This window comes from Lagopus muta, chromosome 2 (genome assembly GCF_023343835.1).
Source record: "Lagopus muta isolate bLagMut1 chromosome 2, bLagMut1 primary, whole genome shotgun sequence".
Taxonomy (NCBI): Eukaryota; Metazoa; Chordata; class Aves; order Galliformes; family Phasianidae; genus Lagopus; species Lagopus muta.
The window spans coordinates 81,961,651-81,978,066 of NC_064434.1; the positions used below are offsets into that span (position 1 = coordinate 81,961,651).

The 16,416-nt window shown below is 37.3% G+C and overlaps 1 long non-coding RNA gene across 2 annotated transcripts in view; it reads left to right on the forward strand.

Annotated features, from left to right (window-relative positions):
• Positions 1-16,416, forward strand: part of LOC125689164 (uncharacterized) — a 335,705-nt gene that overhangs the window by 263,071 nt on the left and 56,218 nt on the right. For both annotated transcript variants that reach the window (XR_007375090.1, XR_007375089.1), the window contains exon 8: positions 9,535-9,600. This is a non-coding gene — a long non-coding RNA (uncharacterized LOC125689164). The remainder of the gene's footprint in view (positions 1-9,534; positions 9,601-16,416) is intronic.

The following is a 16,416-nucleotide window of genomic DNA, read 5'->3' on the forward strand; positions in this document are numbered from 1 at the left end:
ATTTCCCCTCATCCTGCAGTTATCAACTCTTTCAAAAAGTTGATTCCCCTCCTCTTTGTAGGCTCCCTTTAGGTACTGAAAGGCTGCAATGAGGTACCCCGCAGCCTTTTCTCCAGGCTGAATAAGCCCCAGCTCCATCAGCCTGTCTTCATGACCTTGTCAGATTAGGTAGCATATATTCATTAGAAATACACAAGTTATATTTATCTAATATGTAATGGCTTTCTAGGGTTAGTTGTGTGGACTTAAGTGTGTTTTCCTGGGCTGTGTCTATGGTCATTCTATGTTTCTATGAATATGATGCAGTCATGTCTGCCATTTGTGCCTTTTCTTCAGCTCTGGTAGCAGCGCTACGTGAAATATTATGGCTCCAATTCTGCAAAACTATTACAAATTTTTATGTGAAACTGAAGGCATGTCTCCAGGAAATAAGCATTTCTGTATGGCTCTCTGTGACAGTTATTCGCCCCTTTCCGCTTGCAGGGTAAGGAACTAGTTACTGTAATCCAAGTGGAGGTGATGCATCCCCTACAAAAGTAGTTACTAACAGACCTTGTTTTATTTTCCTATCCTATTCTATCCATTATCTTCCTGTGATACACACACACATACAAAGGCTTTTTTGAATGCATTCTCCTTTTCTGAATTTCATGGGAAAAGGATTTTTCAGCTTCCCCTAGCTGGAGTCAGAGCTGCTCTGGGTAGAGGCTCTTGCCATGTGGGACCCTGGAGCACCTGGAGGTCAATGACAGAGACAGAGATTTACTTTAAACCTCTTAACTTTTTGTCTAGGGGCTAATCACTGCACTAGGGTGTCTCTCAGAGCCATAAAATGCTATGTGCACAAACTCTCTTGCTTGCAATCGCACCCACGCATTCCTCCTACTCCTCCCCCTCCTGTTTTCATACATTTGCCTGGATAATGGATAATCCCTTCCTGTCATCCCATATTGTCTCTCAGTTGGATACAGTAATGTTTAATTGAAGAAGAAAAAAAAAGAACACTTCTGCAGCAATTGTTGGAAAGTTTCTCCAGTTTTTTTTGTTCCTTTTCTGTATGCAAAGTAGTTAAGATATTCATACTTTCAAAGAGCTTTCTCAGTAGTAATTATTTTACTCTCCTGCCAGAGGGGCTGTCGATGCCTTTCTCCTCTCAGTTTCATGTTTATTCTCCTGTTTGTTACCCACATCAGCACTGACCCAAGGCTCTTGTCTTCAGATGACTTTGGCATGACTTGTACATATACCAGCTTCACATATTCAGCACAGATGAATTGTGTACCTCCTTTTTTATTTTATTTTCAAATTATCTTTACTTTGAGCTATTTGTATTGCATAGATATTAAGGATGATATTTTCTGGGATCCTAGTATGACTGTGTCCTTATATGTTGTGTAAGAGGATATTAGTGGAGTAGAAAAGAGGGATGGAGCAGGCAAAGTGTGAATGAGAATAAAAGGATTACAGTATAGAAAAGTGATCTCTGCTTACAAGATTAGAACTACATTTTTACACTTCAGATCTGCTCCTGCTCCAAGAATCTCTGAGTCAAAAAGCAATTCCTCCATCTCCGTTTGAAGGAAAAATGAGTAGCACGTTTCTACATCCAAATGCAACAAAGTTGAATCCTTTTGCTCAGGCATCAGCACTTAGGTAGTCTTGTGATTATGACTGCAGAGTGAACGTCACAGGCTTGATGGTTTAACTCAGATTCTCAGAAATTCTAATGGAAATGTTCCATTCCTCTTCCCAGTAGTAAACATTCAGACATAGATGAATTATTAATCACTGTAGAGAACCTCCATGTTTCTTTCCTCAAGTAAACGGCTTTCAAAACGAGTGTAAACATAATTTAAGACAATTTTATTGTCGACTTATGCTTCCAAGGGAATATTAAGGGGTATTAGCATTCATTAATCATTAAAGTCGGAACTACTGAGCTCAGTGAGAGAAGGTCTAAAGTTCTTTTTAAGCATCTGTATTTTTCTCAATTTGTCCTTCATATATATATGAAAAAAAATAATTATATATATATATATATATATATTTTTTTTTTTTTCCCCTGTAAACTTTCTGAGAAGGATTTTCTTCTTAGGAACGTTATTACTCTTTGTATCCAGACAGACCAAGTTTGTTTCAGTGTTTCTGCTTCTTTTTTATGCTAGAAGACAAGGGTCAAAACATGCTGATAAATAATAGAGGAGGGACCACTCTTTGAGCAAGCAAGATCTAACTCGAATCAAATAGCCTCTATGGAATATCATTCTCAAACAGCTGGGAAGCTGTCTGCATTATCTTATAGCCCTTTGTCCTCTTCCCTAATTTGCAAGAAGAGAAAGTTAGTGAACTTTTTCTTTCTTCTTTCTTTTAACCTTAAAACAGAGTTGAGATGGAATGTTAAATCCAGTTTCATTTGTGGTTATTTTCTCTTCTCCAGATGGATTCATCTAACACATACTGACAGCTTGTAATTTTATGCAGCCAGTGATGTGTAATAAGCTTTAGGTGTTTGTTGCATGAAATAGGATATTTGTTAGAACTAAAGGGTCCTGGCTGCAGGCAACAATGATGTCAAGGACAGGATAGTCATGGCTGTAAAAATGCACTGGATAAAATAAATTGGAAAAATAAAATGGGGCGAAAACAACCAACATAATTTCTCTGATTTGTTACAAAGTTAGTTTTCCATGTGCACTCCAGGTATGCATGACAGCATGGGTGTCCAAACTTTTGGCTTGCCTAGGCTGCACTGAATGAAAAGGAATCATCTTGGGCTGCAAATATATTAAGTTGCTCTTGAAGTAATGCCTCATTTTTATTTCTATGGAAACGGCAGCAGATACAAAGAGCACAATATAATTAGTTGATAGGGTAAGCTACGAAATTACGAATTAGTTGATAGGGTAAGCTTCTCAGCTACAAAACACTATTTTTCAATGTAGTCACCACTGTTAGCTCTCTGGATTTTTGCCAGCGATGAACAAGAGTCTGTATGCTGAACATGTAAACATCTGGACCAGTGGAAGTGACCTGCTGTTGCCACTGCTGAAACACATCACCCACTGTTTGGCCTCTGTAAGTGTTCAGCAGGTGTCAATGAATGTCAGTACGTGCCATTTTTTTCCACGTGGAAGAATCCGGTTCCACATTTTTTGCTTTCATGTCAACCTGCTTCTCTGCTGCCATCTATCACATATCAACAGAATGTAATGGAATATTGGTGGGAACATTCAGCCTCTGCTGCCGTACCACCAACATCCACCTCTGATATTGTGGGTCAACATAGGAAAATAGAAGACATTACTTTCAGAGCATCTCTTGTAAAGTATGCAATATCATTACTATATAAGTAACAAAACATTTTAATTTTATTATTTGTCATAAAAACCTTAAAAGTAAGAGAGAAACAAAAACAAAATTAGTGAGATATTTTAGCTTGGTTTTGTGAAACTAACACATCAGCCTTGTTTGATGGCAGTGAGATCTCAACATTCATCAGAGATTTTTGATGAAATTTTACTCTTCCTGTACTTCATCCTTGATAATTGTTCACAAACGTGTGTACTGCCAAAAAGTGATAACGTGAATAAGGCGTGATTGTGTAGTGAAAGATTTTTTTTTCCTCTGGCAAGAGAGAACTTCAAAGTTTCGGTTGACATGGTGTTGATAATGCATTGGCAGTTTGGCTGTTGCTGAGCAATGGGTGCATGCCAGGGGCCACTCTGTGAAGAGCCACCACTGTGATGGCATGGGTGGCATGGGGAAGTGGGCAGCTGCATTGCAAGCCATGCCAGGCCACAGGTTGGACATGCCCACCTTACAGCATATAGCTTGAGAATGAGAAACATAACTTTCTATCCATGGTCAAACCAATATTCAGTGGAATTCAGTGGAATTCAGTGGAATTCTAATGGACAGCTCTTGCACTGTCCATTTCCTCAAATGTTTTCCCGAATAGCATTTTCCTAGATACACAGGAAATCAGAGGTCACAGCTGAATAGGAAATCTAAGAAGAAGGCAACATTTGTGAGTGGCCAGAAGCTGCAAGAAAGCCAAGACATTTCAATTCTGGATTTAACTCATGCTTTACTACAGCTAGCACACAGCTAGGACAAGTGCAAGAAATTCCCTTCCTTGGAGCTATGACTTACTGTCTACAAGCTATTTTAGCTTTCAGCCAAGGTATCAGAATGTCAGAGCAATTTGTTATGAGTATTTACTTTTTTCTTTTTCTTTGGTAGTGCTTCTTACTTCTATCTAGCATGTGGGTGGAAGAAGCACCTTATTCCATATTTCACTTCTCAGTATTGTGTCACTAGGTGCTTTTCTCTGCCAGTATTTTCTGTTCCTTTGTTTGCATTTATCCTTCACAAAAGCTGTTCATTTTGTCCCAGCCCCTGCATGAGGACGTCTCCCCTTGATAACGCTGTGGCAGTGCTACAGATTCATTAACGCTTTGTCGTTCTTGTGTAAAATCACAGCAGAACCTCTCTGGGCCAAGTTGGGAACAGTTGATGCCAAACTGCCAGTTGCCTTTGAAAGATTTACTGTCATGCTAGTCCTTTCTCCAGTAGAGTGAGTAGGCAATAGCATAGCCTGACTTAATGAGAATACAATGAATCCTTGAAGAAATCTTTCTATTCCACTTATGCTGAATAGTGACAGTCTACATCAGCTCAAACGATATCAGCAAGCATGAAGGTAGCTGAATTTTTATGAATTATATTGCCTTGGGCAATGTGAGCAAATAAGATAATCACTTGGATATACGTAATGTTATCTAGTCCAAATATCTTTATTGCTGACAACTCATCAACTGTCACTGACATCAGGTGTGTGTCATTAGGTAGTGGCATAGTCTGACAGTGAGATTAATCCTGTTGTTCAATTAATTGCTACATGCTACTGTTTTACACAGGGTCCTGTTCAGTGGATTTGCCCAAACAACGTATTCCCATTAGCTCTTGGAATAATACAGAGGCAAAGCCTGGTAGACGTTAAAGAAGAATCACATTAACAATAAAACGAGAGCAGAAAGCAAAAATAGTTTTACAGTTACTGAAACTCATGGGTAGGAAAGGAGAGAGAGAGCAGTAAGGTAGTTTGTAGAAAGCAGGATTAATTTGTTCTCTGACCCCAAAGTAGCTTTTATTTCCTGAGACACAGAATTATTAAATGGCTAACAAAGTAAATCTTGGCTGCCATGTCCACCATGTGCCATGTGGAAAGTACACATGCTTCTTCTCACTTGGGTGGGATCAGGTATCTATTTCTGTGGTGCTTCCTGTGATTATCTTAGAAAAAGATAAATATAAACTAATGTATATGTATACGTATAGACTCTGTATATGTATTTCTGTATGTATTTTCTATGTGTGCTTCTGTGCAGTTGATAAAAAACTCAGTATCTGCAAGGTGTGAGGAGTGTATGTGGCTACTGATGTTTTTTCTCCTGTGGTGGTGCTTATGGAAGGCCTTTTGTTGAAGTATGGCCTTTACTCAACAAAGTACATGGGCATATATTTTAAGTAATTTAAATGCTCTGCTGAGTGGCAGATCAGCTCCTTAAAGGAGTTCTTAAGCAAGTATAAAAATTATTGACTGCACTATTCTGTAACTTGGACCGTATTCATGCAAGTTGCTTTCATGGCTCTCATACCTGCTGAAATCCTAGTCCAGTGACTGATTAGAAGGAAAATTATATCTCATCTTGGCATAATTGAGCACAGATGCTCTTTTATGAAGAAGGCAGAATGGTTGCTTATCTGAGATAATCACTGGTTGCTAGTTGCATGATGGAATATCTCAAAAGGGACATTAGGTTTTGGTTGCCTAAAATTTTTTATGCCTGAAATTTTGGATGTACGGCATGAGAAGTAATAAGGAGAACCCATTTTCCATAATGTTCTGAATTTGCCTTCTGAAAACCCAACACTTTGAAAATGTATTATAGTGTCTCACCTAGGTTTCATAGAGAAGAAAACAAATACAAGTTCCCAGACATTTCTAAAACCTTTGAGCATCCCAAGTCTTTAAATAGAGAAAACATGAGTTGTCTTGGAAGATTGAGGCCCAAACTTTATAGGAAAGATGATGTGGATATCACAGATGTAGATGCTGAGATTCACATCCTGGTCTCTGTCCTACAGACTAGCACAACCAGAATTACATGCAAATATTTATGAGCTCTGTCTCTTTTCTTGCATAGTTTCATGTGCTATGTAGATTTATTGATAGTGGTAGAAGTGGCAGTGCCACCTAATGGGGACCAGTGGTTTAAAACATTCACTAGCTGATAAACTCTTCATTTGTTATCTTGAACTAGGTTTCTTTCCCCTCCTCAAAACAGACTGTAAATTAAGGCTTTTGAAAGGACTATGAGAAAAAAATACTGTTAATGAATTGCACGGGTAGGGAGGTTTTTGTGAAATACTAGAAACCGGGCATTGAACAAGGACATGATAGGATTCTGTGCTTGCCATCTGCAGTAAGATACATGGATAGTGGAGTGTCTGAATGCCTTGCAGGTGCATTTCCTTCTTCTAAAATAATGCAAAATATAGTAAGCAGATTTACTCAGAGTTATAGTGTCCCGGATGTCACAGAGCTGGTTTGCTACCTCCCTTCATTCTGTGCTGGATGAGCTGTGCAGATAATGATTTACAAATTAAAATATACTTTCATTAGCAGATTTTCGACAAATGAGCAAAGAGGGCCAATGGAGCCACACAAGATGTTACTTGGTCCATGAGGAGTGATGTACTTTATAATTAGTTTCATTTACATGTGTTCAGTGGTACTGCACAAGTCATTTTTTATCCCTATCCAGAAATCATTCTCAAATGAGTTTGTGTATATGCAATTCTGATGAAAATGCAGTAATGTTTTGCTAATGCTGGAGAACCTAGTAAATTACTCTATCCACTGAAAGTCAATGCAGATAAGGAACTTTCAAAGACAGATAGGTCCTTGTGATTATTTTCTTTGTATAATGTCCACTGTACTTAGAGATAAAAATAAAGGATTTTATAGGATAGGGATTTAGTTCTTGACAACAAAAGCTATTTCCTAAACCAGTCCAACACTGTCAATGGAAAGAAATGTGTTGATGAAATTGGAGGCTTTTGTGATCCATGGAGAGTGCTTAAAACTCTGAAAAACTTCCACTGCTTTGCTCTAGTTACCTTGAGCAGATACAAGAAACTAGGGTATCTTTTACTCCTGCACACGTGTACATACATTCATCTTCTCTGTTCTATAGCCTTTCTTCAGAAAGCCTCTGCATGGCTAGTTCTTGCTAGGTCCAGAGGTCCTTGGCTTTGTTTGTTGTTGAGATCCCAGAAGGCATGGAGAAATTTTGTTTAAAAATATTGTTGACTCAAGTAGCCCTTGCAATCTGAAGAAAAATACATCCCTAAAAATTGCCATCAGAGTGTAAATGGAGAAAATTAGCCAAAAGTAAAAAGGGGTGGCTGAAAGATAGGAAATCTCCCAGTGTGTATACGAAATGCCAGAAGGAACAGGACAGCTGATAGTCTTAAACAAGACCAATTATATACGTGAAGAAAAGGAGATGGTAGGTAGTTGGAACGAGAGTTTGGAATTCCAAACTGAACTTGAGAGGAAGCTGAACGCAAAGTGTTGAATGCTCTCAAATGATAGGGGTAGCTCTTCTTCAGCTCAGAACCCTGAGCGAATTGCCAAATTAAATCTTCATTCATTCAGGAAGGATTTTAAATGTGCATTTCAAAGTAGCGACAGCATAAAGCTGGAAATAAGATATTTCAGTGCTTTTACGTAAAAGAAGAAATGAACTGAAAAGCAAGAAATCCTTGGTAAGACCTTGGAAGTTTGTTAAGTATTCAAAAAAATCATTGAAGAGACTGATGTACAGAATGCTACAAGGGTTTATTGAATGTGCATAATGCTAGGTTAATCTGATTTATTTTGTGGCCTTTTTTTCTATACAAAGAAAGCACATCTGCTCTTCTCTAGCCAGACTTCAGTAAGTTATTTCAGATATGATGCTGTGTTCATTACTAGTTTTATGTAGGTGGATCAGTATTGTGTAGATCTGTAAAAAACACAAAATTGTTAAGAATGTGGCTCAGTGGTCAGAATGAATCAATGAACAGGAGGGGTAGTGTTAGAACAAGAATCATTGTGCAGTAAAACTGGTGTTTTTCCTCAAAAATTAATCTTAAGAGTGATTTAATAAATTGCTTTTGTGAATGATTCTGGTCCTGGAACAGAAAAAGAGCTGATGACATAAACACAAAAGGTAACAGCCATATTAATCAGCTTCAAAATAATATCCATGAAGAATTAGATTTCAGATGATTCAAAGTAATAGGAAAGGGGCAAAATAAGCGACTCTTTACCATTATGCAATATAGGTTAAATTACAAGAATTTATTGTGTTCCCTGAGATCTCACTATCCAGAACTAAAAGAGAAAGAAAATGATATATATCTATTAGTCCCAAAATTTGTCAGTGGCTGAGCCACTGGTATGATGCCATCATTAAAAATGAGTTCTCCTTGGATAAATCAGACGGATATGGGAATTAATAGCAATGTTGTGGGAAGGTGTTCGGAATGCTGTCAGTGAGTTCCAAATTTGTGAGAAAAATGATTTCAGATTGGAGTAAACGTAGAGAATGAGTGTTAAAACGATTAAGAAAATGAGTATCCAGTTGTGAAAGAAAAGGAAGAGAACATAAGCTGTTCAGCTTAGCAAAACAGAAACTGAGAAATCAGATGATTACTATCTAGGAATAAAGCAGGATAAACAGTAAAGAAATAGAGCTATTTAAGATACAGGATGGCGTTGACTAAAGAGTAAAATAGATATTCATTTCTCACAATTAAATATATGATGGATGTGGGAAACTTTCCAATCATGCCGACTCTATAGCAGTGTTCTACAACACTGAAAACTCTGTAAATCTGTAGTCAAGGAAGATTAAATCAACCTGAAAGAGGTGCAAAAAAGAGTTACTAGATGAATAGCTAAATAATGAGTATATTGCTCAAGAGACATTAGAAGAAAACTTGCCTTTTCAAGCCTTTCAAAATGAGAACAGAGAGGGAATGTTGCTATTCTCTATAAATACATCCAGGGAATAAAGATCAGGGAAGAAAAGCCATTTTAAGCTAAAGGAAAACATTGGTATGAGAATAAATGAATATGAACTGACTATGAATAAATTTAATCTACAAATGAGAAAAAGGCTTCTGAAGATGAAAGTAGCAATGGTAAAAATAGTTAAATGAGTGAAATAATCACTGAATTTTAGTGAAATTATTGGGGGTCACTGCTGTTTTTTGGCTATAGGAGATTTCTTCCTCTGACAGCAGAGATTCAATGACCTTGGTGACCTAAATGGACAACTTAGATAAATCAGTTCTCAAGGAGTTCAGCCTCAAAGTTCAATGAGCAGAAATAGGGATTAATTTGACGTTGTTCTATATTAGCATTTTTTTCACTTGCAGTTGTCTCAGTTTCCTATTTTCATTTCTATTCCTTAACAGTCAATGAAGAGTCAGAAGAATCTGCAGAGGAAATTGGAGGACAGACGACGATTTTGGACACATCAGGTATGTATGTCTTATAGTAGATACTGGAAACTGCATTGGAGACGTTTTCTTTATTTTGAAAATGTATGTTTTTCTTTTTTTTTTTTCTTTTTTTTTTCTCACTCCAAAGAAAGTAATAAATTTCAGGTCATGTTTACTTCTTTTTCCCCATCATTTTGGCAGTTTTGACCAAAAAAAAAAAAAAAAAAAAAAGTTAAAGTAGAGGTGGGGAGGAGGACAAGAGCAGAATATAGTTTACAAGTTACTACTGTTTTCTCTTCCAGTGGGTTGCAGCACAGCATGGTGCAACAAAGTTAATGCATTCTAAGTTTTTAATGCTAGAATAATAGCCACAGTACTTCTGTAAACCTTACTGTATTCATAAATAACTACAGAACTCTCTTTTACATTGTTTTTCCCAGAGACCTTTGTGAGTCAACTCAAACTATAAATACAGAAAGAATTTCTTCTGGTAGTTGGACATTTTTCTCCATCTTAGTGGAAGACAGAACAAGAAGTTAAAAATAACTGTGAAGGGAAAGTAACAAAGGTTTCAATATTTTGAGAAGTAATTGTTTGATGCCATGTTGAGTTTTCAGTTAGAGGGTCACAAAGATCTCATTCTTGTCACTGACTTTCTCTCTACAGGCACAGTGGATGTGATGATAAATTCCTCTTTTGTTTGCTTCAAATTGCTATACTTTATTTACCTTAAGGACCAGGGGAATTGGGCTGCTTCATGAAAACTCAAGGCCCAGAGCACTGTTATTACTAGCTGTTGAATGTGTAGAAAGAGACTTGAGGAGACAATCAAATGGTGTCAGTAGTTGGGATGATTCACTGAGAATCAGTGTTTTTAAAGGTCAGGCAATAGCCTGATTTATTTTCCCTTTCTTGAGTGATAGGGCAGTGTGAATAAGCAGAATAGAAAAACATTGCTCTAATGGCACTACAGGAAAGACATTGTTCATTGGGGCCATACTAGGGGCATATTTCTTTTCTTCCAATTGACATTTTCCTGTACCTTTTTTCACTCTGGTTCATTCTTCGCCAGTAGTAGCAAATTATAATTATTCCATACAAGTCATCTGCATTTTTCTCCAATAGAAATCTCAAATATTTCTGCTGCTCTTTCCCCTTTCTTGTTTCAGCAGTAATTTTGATTGCTTTTGCTATTAGTTATGTATGTGAGTACAGTCCTAGATATTTCTAACAACTTTCACCAAACCTCAAATTCAGTAATCTCTGGAGTTTCTATTCATGTATGCTTGATGCAGTCTTGCTACAGCTATGGGCAGGAATGGAAGGACGATGTCTATTCCACCCTGTAGCTAAGCTCAGTCTAGAATTGCTTTTCTTTTTCTTTCTTCAACAAACTTTATCTCTTTAGTTCTTTTCAGATTATTTCAGAGCATTTCTTTCAAAATGTCAGGTACATTTGCTGTTGTTCTTTAGTCTGAGCAGTTTAAACTAGTTGATTTGTAATCACCTTCCACTACCCCTGGTTACCCACAGCCCTATCCAACCTGACCTTGTACACTTCCAGGGAGGGAGCATCCCTACCTTCTCTGGACAACCTGTTCCAGTGCCTCAGTGCCCTCATAGTGAAGAATTTCTTCCCGATACTCAATCTCACAAACAAAGATGTAAATATTGTTGCTCTCAATACCAACCCCTGAGGAACACTGTTACTGGACATTAAGATGTAGACCACAGCTCTTTAAGTGCAACCATCCAGTCATAGTAGAGCCCTACAACTTTTCTAGTCTTCTCACTTCCTCTAGGGAGAATCTAGTGAATTCTGTCAAGTTCACTACAGTCCACAGTTTGTAATGCAAATAAAATAAATAAATTCAGGCTTAAAATGCTATGCACTGCAAAATTGCTCCCAACCTTTTCTTGCAGGAAATAAATGAAACTAGGGTGAAATGAAAATTGTATTCATCATTTGATGAAAACCTTTTGCAGCCCGTGTAATCCGAATGCCTTTACGAATGGTTGTCATTGAGACTGATGTTTGAAGGAGAGAGTCCAGAAGTTTTTAAAAAAATTATTATAGAAGAGATAGTAAATGCGAAATAAAAAGCTTATCTCCTTCCTCTTCCCCCCTGCTACTCTCCTCCCCCCCAAAAGCAAGAAAGAAAACAATCATCTCTGCATCTCTGCACCCACAGACAGCTGTGTTTTCAAAAAAAGACTTTTCTGCTCTAGAAATAGAAAATAGCAACATCTTGAATCCTGGGAGAATTCCCAACTTACAAAATTTTCTCTTTTGTTTTTTTAAAACTGTCAACAACAACAACAACAAAAATGAAAAATTGAAAGCCTTGGAAGTCAAAATCAGCTCTACTCTAGACCAGCTCCTGCATGAACAGTAGTAGATCACAAAAGCTTTCCAGATTTAACTTGCTTTCTTCTCAGATGAATATATCTCTTCTGAGGATCAGGGATATGTTTGGTCCTCTTTAATCATTGTTCTTCTTTTGCTGAAACTCCCAACATAAAGAAAGTAATGGTGTTGGTGAAGTTTTCCTGAAGACTCCCAGAACTCTTTCAGCAGAAGCACGTATCCAGTAGATTTAAAGTGGGAACTCACCTTTTCAGTCAAGGTTTCAGGGACTTCCCACGGTTATACTTGTGTGAATTGAATATATAACTCTAAAATTTTATAGTTCCTAGAGCTTTGAGTCTTTCTGCAAAGCTCATCGTAATCTCTAAACCCTTCTCAACATTAGCTGCCCAGCTCTGGAAAGAACGAGCAATTTCAGGAATGCATTGTCAAGATTTTGGCCTGACCAGAAGTGATTTGTATTCCTCTCCATCTTCAACCTCCAGGATGACTTTGATCTGGCGCTTTTGCCCATTTTACCTTTGCCTACATTGCTTTACTGAGAACTAAGATATCAAGTCCTTCAGAGAAGGGACTGGCTGTTTTACCTATCACCAGGATCTCTGGTTAGAATTTAAGAAATTAGGGATGTAGACAAGGTCTAGAAAAAATATTTAATGGGATCAGGTTCAGCTCTAAGCCCTTATGTTACAGAAATGTCTCTTGTTCTTTCGAAAATCTTTCACCTTTCATGAAATGCAATTTTGCCTCCACAGATGAGAGCCACTTTCATCTATTGGTGCAAGTGTAACTCAAGCATCATAGTCAGCGGCTACTGAGAACCCTAGTTGATTTTTAGCCAACCTTTATTGGATTTCAGTTACAAGCACATTGTATTTACCATGACTTATTTTTTATGTGAGATCTAAGCTGTATCTTTAATCTCACTGGTATTCTATGACTCACATCTTCTCATCCAGTGTTACAAAAACTGCTCATTACTGATTTAACAGCAAGTAGGAATTAAGTTACTTCTTTGAATTTGGTTAGTCTTAAGTCTTCAGACTTATGTGAATTAGTACTATCATTGATAATGGGAATGAATTCACTTCAGGAATCACTTCAGAACTTTATTTTGGTCATTAAAAGATAAGACTGTAGATAGCATGATCTGGGTTATAGTGCTGTTACAGCCACTAGCTTACTCAGGAAAAGTCACTACATTTTCTCATGCTTCAGTTTTCTGTTTGCAACATACCAGTTTTCCTCACAATGTGCTAAGACCTTCATCTTCTGATTATGGAAAAATGGCTATTAAGCATTGCTTTATTATTTAGAATGCCTTTTATTTTTAATCATCATCATCAGCCAGGAGAATCTCTTCAGACACCATGAAAATAATTAAAGAGGGCAAGACAATAAAGATAAAAACTTCTTTAATTATTTTTTAATAGGGCTTTTGTTGGATTACAAAATGTCACTGAAATAATAATAACATAAAATAAGAGATTTGTTTCTCTGTTTCATTTTCCAGAGCTGGTGATCTGTAACTGCCTGTTAGCTGTTACACAATCATGTCTCTTGGTATGCATTTAATACTTTAAATATGCCCCTGATTATATGAAAGCTTGATTATTCCAACATCTTTTGGGTTCTGCATGATAATCAAGGCTGTGCTGGAAGGACCTGATCTAATGCCAGCTGTTGGCAAAGCAAAACCCAACACTAAATCCTGAGGCAATATTATGTGTTTTCTAAATCCATGTTCCCTGAGGGGAACCTGTGTAGCTTCAAATTGGGCAGCAGTAAACAACATGGGCCTCTGCCATGATTTTTCTCTGATGTTTCACATTGCACTGTGGAAAAAAAAGAAAAATTCTTTTTCTCTTATGTTTCCAAAGACCTGTTTGCAGATATTTAAAGCAGATGTAACTAGCCTCATGACAGGGGCAATCCAAAAATTAAAATTTCCTCTTAGATCAATTTCACTTTTTAAATTCTCAGTAATGGCTTTGTCAGATTGAGTTCATATCTCCTCACCATTCATATATCTGTGGTCTGAATAACAGAATCAAGAAGGTTAACAAAGGTACAGCAAAGTGACCAATTAAGAGAGTGCTTAAAAATCCTTTTCATAGGAAAGTATATAAACAGGCTAATGTTAGGTAACTATATTAATGAGTAGGTAGCCTGTGGATGAATAAGCAAACAGGCAAACTGTAGTAATGATCTACTATCTATTGTATCACTTCCTGCATTTCCTAGGTTGATCTATGTTAGACATCTGCTTTAGAGCAGGTTTAATCACATTTTGGGAGTACCTGTTTCTCCCCCATTAGATAAAAATCTAGGGTAAAATCACCACACTATATATATTCAGGTAGATGAGATAAATCCCATCCTCACATGCTCCAACTTCTGCTAGTACTTTGGGCTCAGTTTTACTAAACCTAGCTAGAAAGCAAAAACCACAGTACCAAATCATACAGTAGTCAATGCTAAAATGTCTCATTCCTGGAAGTAACTGTGTTTCAAATCTTTTGTAGTCAAGATTCTATTGCACAATACTGTATCTTCATCCTTCCACAATACTTTCAGTTACTCATTAGTGTTCCAGCTGATATTATAAAAATCATCTATTTCATTCTCTTCCTTTTAAATGGGGATAATATTTTCTTATCATTATGCTTTTGTGAGGGTGAAGTGCTCCCATTAGTGTGCAAGGTGAAAGATCTTATTAGTTGGTTTCACATCTTGCAGCTCCCCATGCTTTTAGATACAATTTCTAATCCCATCTGCAACAAACCATTTTGAGTCGCTAACATTTTGGAATATCTTATTCTGTAAATGTAAATCCTTCTTTGGGTCCAAACTATAAAAAGTAGATCAAAAGCTCTATTTGAAATGGGGATTTTTCCTCAAATAATGTAAATCTGCTTCTGATTATTTCTCATCAAAAGACTCACCTTTATCTGAGGACTCTGCTCCCATTCCTTTTTTCTTCCCTTATTCCTCTGTCTTTGCATACATTTTAAAGTCTAATTTAGGCTTCCAACACCATACTAAATGTTATCTATTCTCTTAGATCCTTATTTAACTGTTCTTGTCTTAATTTCATCTCTTACAATTGTAACTCATTATTCAGGTTATTTCTCACAAGATTGATTTGAGTATTAGAGGATCATTTACTTTTTCATTATAACAGCCACTTCAGGTTATAAATTCTGACTGTAAGGAGAAAATGTGCTTATCTATTTTGTCAGCATTTGTGTAAAACAGGACTGGGCTTGTGCTGAAGAGACTATCGCAGCTGCTACAGTTTCTTTCTTTGCATTTTCTGTGGATAATCCTGCTGTTGAATCTCTTGCATGCTGAATTGTAAGGGAAAATGCTTGATTTTTGTTGACATTTTTCTGTTGTGTATTGAGTAAATGCCTGAAATAAGAGAATCTTTCTATCACTTGCCAGTGCTAAGAGTTGCTGCTTGGATGAGCAGATGGTTCTGGTGATTATTAGCTATGGCTCTATGGCTTATGTTGCTACCGTTGGGAACAATTATGGCTTTTCTTTCTTTGTATTGTATTCTGAACCTGCAAGAGCTTGCTGGAGGCTGCTACCATTTTATGTTCACTTCAGATAGTGTGTGTTGCAGAAGATACTTAACTCTCCACTGTGGGGGCTTTTGTTCTTCCATATCAGGCTGGTTTGATGGCAGTGGTTACAATTTTTAGTGGATTCTCAATGTGTTCATCAGAGATCTTTGATGAAACGTTACTCTTCCTGTGCTTCATCTTTCAAAACAGTTGTTCACAAATATATGTACTGCCAAAAGCAATGATGTGAATAAGGCATGACTGTGAAGTGAGGGTTATTTCTCTCTGGTAAGAGAGAGCTTAGAAGCCATGTTTCTTGGCTGAAAGCCAGCCAAGCCTGGTAAAGAGGCATGACCAAATCTTTGATTGTGTATCCATACATTACATTTGAAAATATGCAAGTGATGTATTTATGTTGACTGAAAATGGAGTTGCAGGTATATATATTAAAAAAAAAAAGAAAAAGGCATTTTGGCAATCTTGAAACCTATTCTCGCATTCCTTTATCAAAACTAGAAAGCATGGCTGCATGTTTTTCATTGTTCACAGGACTGTGCTTAGCCCATATATCAAAATACATACAATTATTTGCCATAGTTTGAGTTTGTACTGTACTACAACCCATGCCCCAGTTTCAGCCAAATTAGAGTTAATAGAGCACTGATGTTTGGTTATTATTGAGTGATGGGTGCATGCCTGGAGTTGGGCAGGGCCAGGTGTTTGATGGGGAAGAGTTGCTGCTGTGATGGCAGAGGGCAGCCGCATTGCAAGCGGTGCTGGGCCACGTGTAGACCATGGGCTGTATGTTTGACATGCCTGGACAAGCCAAAATATGAAGGATCATGGCCTTGCAACAGTTTTGCTGCAGCACTGAATTGTTTACCTGGGCCCTGCCCAGCTCCTCCTACATTGCAT